We start from the raw sequence: 4,140 nt of genomic DNA, 5'->3' as shown, positions 1-4,140 counted from the left end.
GAGGAGAGAGTAGCGGGAGAGAGAGAGCGAAGGTTGCGGTGGCGCATTACCATCTGTGTAGGGGCAGAGTGAGTAGTGTTGGAGGAGAGCGAGAGAGAAAAGGATACAAAGTAGTGGTCGGAGACATGGAGGGGAGTTGCAGTGAGATTAGTAGAAGAACAGCATCTAGTAAAGATGAGGTCAAGCGTATTGCCTGCCTTGTGAGTAGGGGGGACGGTGAGAGGGTGAGGTCAAAAGAGGAGAGGAGTGGAAAGAAGGAGGCAGAGAGAAATGAGTCAAATGTAGACGTAGGGAGGTTGAAATCCCCCAAAACTGTGAGGGGTGAGCCATCCTCAGGAAAGGAACTTATCAAGGCGTCAAGCTCATTGATGAACTCTCCAAGGGAACCTGGAGGGCGATAGATGACAAGGATATTAAGCTTAAATGGGCTAGTGACTGTGACAGCATGGAATTCAAATGAGGAGATAGACAGATGGGTTAGGGGAAAAATTGAGAATGTCCACTTGGGAGAGATGAGGATTCCTGTGCCACCACCCCGCTGACCAGATGCTCTCGGGGTATGCGAGAACACATGGCCAGACGAGGAGAGAGCAGTAGGAGTAGCAGTGTTTTCAGTGGTAGTCCATGTTTCCGTCAGTTATGTTGAGTTTCTAGGGTATCAGGTAATTCATGATAAAATAAGACATTTAACACTTATATGGAGAGTTCATTCAAATATTTAATAGGTACCGTGGTTCGTATAACAAAAAGCCTGTGCTTCGCCTCTTACCATTCGAACTAACTGAATAAAGAAAACCTCTCAGTTTATATACCTCATGTGACATGTTTCTTGAACAACATCTGTGATGGTATTACCCTGTACCCAAGTCAGTAGATCATATCTATCAATCGTTTTAAAGATAAACCACCAATAAGCTCCCTTGACATAATGGATCCTTGTTATTCAGACTGTGCGGTGCCCAGAATCACTTATCAACTACATTTAAAATGGTTCCCACCACACTATGAAATGACATCATAACATATACCATACAACAAAGCACAAATTTAAGTGATAAAAGAGCTACGAATGTAAAAAAGATTATTGTAAAAAAAAAGTGCTAGCTGATTCCACGGGTAGCTACCCCGATGCCAAATCCAATGCCACGTGCACCATAGGTAGATAACACCAGAGATCGCACTGTATAATATGTTTACAATTTAACTTTTTCATTCTTATAGCTTCACAAAATCAGCAATAACATTACAATTGTTTTCATGCAAATGTATAAAAGACACTTACTCTGTAACTCTCTCTCCGTGTCGTCATATCCCGTAAACAATTAATGATCCAATATGCAGAAAGTGTCATGACCACGTTTTTTTTTTTTTTTTTTAATTAGTTGGGGCCGGGGCTAAAGTCAAAGGGCGAATATGATGGACCACACGTCAAACGGGCAATGGTGGTTGGATACAGTTAATTGAGACTGTCTCGCATTCCCATTGGTGGCTTTTAGTAGCTTTTTGATAATTGAGACTGGCTAGACATCGGATTGGCCGACAGTGTTGTCAGTCATTACAGTTAGTTGAGACAATTGAGACAATTGAGACAGAGAAGAATGCGCAAGGTTAACACGAAAATTCGTGAAGCGTTCCTTATTTTGAGCCCTTTTGCCCCCCCCCAAAATACCCTTACATTTTGTGGAGCAAGACAATGTTGCAGTCTTTGTCCAACTTTATTAAATATATACAAATTAATTGGGGAGCGAGACAAGGTTGCAGTCTGAGTCCAACTTTATTCAATATTTACAATTGAATTGGGGGGTGAGACAGGGTTGCAGTCTGAGTACAGCTGTATTCAACATAACAAACGTGAATGTCACAACATTTTAAACAGACATAAAAGTAGAGTGAAAAACATCTCCAAATCCAAACACATTCCTACTTTGTGTTTTTGGTAACTCTGTGTATGGTGTATTTTTGTGAGGTGTTGGGGATTGTTTAAACTCCACTGATGTACTGTGTGTGAGTATACTTGTATTTATTTTGACTGAGGATGTCTGTGTGTGTCTTTTCTCTATTTGTTTACTGATTTCTCTCTCCATTCTCTACTGCTGTCTCCTCTCTCTACTAGGCTACTGTGTCCTTTCTAGTTGTCTTCCTCCTCTACTACTATGTTTCTCTCTCTACTACTGTCTCTCTCGCTCTCATTCTCTCTCTACTGATTGGGGAGTTAGTTTTAAGTATCTTTGGCCAGGCCATGTTGCAGAGAGCGGGGGAAGGGTGGGAAGTGGTCAGGGCAGGGGAACAAAGACCTGGGGAGGAGCAACAAAAAGCAGAAGGGGAGGGGTTAGAGACCAAGAGCCCTGAATCATAAAAGGTGTTGTTTTTAAACTACATTTCAGTGTAAGATCACTCAAGTTCTACATCTATAAATATAGTTTAAATATCACAAATAAGCTGCTTTTCATTTATTCATAACTTGTTTTCTTCCCAACATTAAAACAAATTGTACATTTTCTCAACGTTACAGTATTTTTAACGTAGGTTACTCAACATTTACTACTAAGTCTGTGCACAAGGACGTATTATGAATGCAGCCGTAGAGCATTTTTGTAGTGTGACGGGTTTCGGTGAGTGTGTTGGTGGGTTTTGTGCGATGGCTTTTGTTCTACCCTATCAACGACCAAGACAGGACATTGTATTCACATATCTCCTGGCATGAGTTGCAACTCTCATATTCAGAGGCTAGAACATTCAAACACACAAGGGGGGTAACTATTTCTGTGGTTTGCGCGAACTTTTTTACAAAAGTGCAGATTGATTTGTGCTTGCCCAAAAGATTATCTTTCTCTGAGAGTGCCAAATCCTTCAACTATCACCTTCAATAGCTCAGTTGGTAGAGCAAAAGGACTGTCGGTGAAATTGAAAGAATCCTGAGGTCACTGGCTCAAAGCGGGGTAACAATTTCTTTCGGCATTGCTTTTTAACTGACACCTTCGATAGCTCAGTTGGTAGAGCGGAGGACTGTAGGTGAAATTGCAGCAATCCTTAGGTCGCTGGTTCAAATCCGGCTCGAAGGAGGGTAGCTTTTCCTGTGGTTTGCGCCAACTTTTTTACGAAAGTGCAGATTGATTTGTGCTTGCCCAAAAGATTATGTTTCTCTGAGAGTGCCAAATCCTTCAACTGTCACCTTCGATAGCTCAGTTGGTAGAGCAAAAGGACTGTAGGTGAAATTGCAAGAATCCTGAGGTCACTGGCTCAAATGGGGGTAAGAATTTCTGTAGCTTGTGCCAACTTTTTAGACATATGAGATGTTTGTGTTGTGTTTTCCCAAAAGTGTTACATTCCCTGACCGGGAATCGAACCCGGGCCGCGGCGGTGAGAGCGCCGAATCCTAACCACTAGACCACCAGGGACAGGTCTGAAACCCAACTCCATGAAGGGGCTAAACAACATTAATTTCCCTCTGCTCTCTTTTTCACTATCTCCATATGCAACTACTTTCCAGCTGAGGGGATGTAGCTCAGTGGTACAGCGCATGCTTTGCATGTATGAGGCCCTGAGTTCAATCCCCAGCATCTCCATGGATCAGCCAATCTCTGCATGTCAAGCTATAAAAGGGCAGCTGTGATTCAGCATCACTTCTGACCCTCCATATTGAATGTAAGGGATCGGCATTGCTTTTTAACTGTCACCTTCGATAGCTCAGTTGGTAGAGCGGAGGACTGTAGGTGAAATTGCAGCAATCCTTAGGTCGCTGGTTCGAATCCGGCTCGAAGGAGGGTAGCTTTTCCTGTGGTTTGCGGCAACTTTTTTACGAAAGTGCTGATTGATTTGTGCTTGCCCAAAAGATTATGTTTCTCTGAGAGTGCCAAATCCTTCAACTGTCACCTTCGATAGCTCAGTTGGTAGAGCAAAAGGACTGTAGGTGAAATTGCAAGAATCCTGAGGTCACTGGCTCAAAGGGGGGTAAGAATTTCTGTGGCTTGTGCCAACTTTTTAGACATATGAGATGTTTGCTTTTTAACTGTCACCTTCGATAGCTCAGTTGGTAGAGCGGAGGACTGTAGGTGAAATTGCAGCAATCCTTAGGTCGCTGGTTCAAATCCGGCTTGAAGGAGGGTAGCTTTTCCTGTGGTTTGCGCCAACTTTTTTACG

At 42.8% G+C, this 4,140-nt stretch overlaps 4 non-coding genes across 4 annotated transcripts; 3 read left to right on the top strand and 1 right to left on the bottom strand.

The window, feature by feature from the left end:
- Nucleotides 1-2,975: 2,975 nt before the first annotated feature.
- Nucleotides 2,976-3,062, top strand: trnay-gua. The gene is given in 2 exon segments: nt 2,976-3,012; nt 3,027-3,062. It is a non-coding gene; the product is annotated as a tRNA-Tyr (tRNA).
- Nucleotides 3,063-3,326: 264 nt separating this feature from the next.
- trnae-cuc lies at nt 3,327-3,398 on the bottom strand. Its single transcript has one exon. It is a non-coding gene; the product is annotated as a tRNA-Glu (tRNA).
- Nucleotides 3,399-3,676: 278 nt separating this feature from the next.
- Nucleotides 3,677-3,763, top strand: trnay-gua. The gene is given in 2 exon segments: nt 3,677-3,713; nt 3,728-3,763. It is a non-coding gene; the product is annotated as a tRNA-Tyr (tRNA).
- Nucleotides 3,764-4,015: 252 nt separating this feature from the next.
- Nucleotides 4,016-4,102, top strand: trnay-gua. Its single transcript is given in 2 exon segments — nt 4,016-4,052; nt 4,067-4,102. It is a non-coding gene; the product is annotated as a tRNA-Tyr (tRNA).
- The last annotated feature ends 38 nt before the right edge of the window (nt 4,103-4,140 follow it).

This window comes from Coregonus clupeaformis, chromosome 14, assembly GCF_020615455.1.
Source record: "Coregonus clupeaformis isolate EN_2021a chromosome 14, ASM2061545v1, whole genome shotgun sequence".
Taxonomy (NCBI): domain Eukaryota; kingdom Metazoa; phylum Chordata; class Actinopteri; order Salmoniformes; family Salmonidae; genus Coregonus; species Coregonus clupeaformis.
Note: the sequence above shows the minus strand (reverse complement) of the source record. Positions and strands in the feature narration are given on the sequence as shown.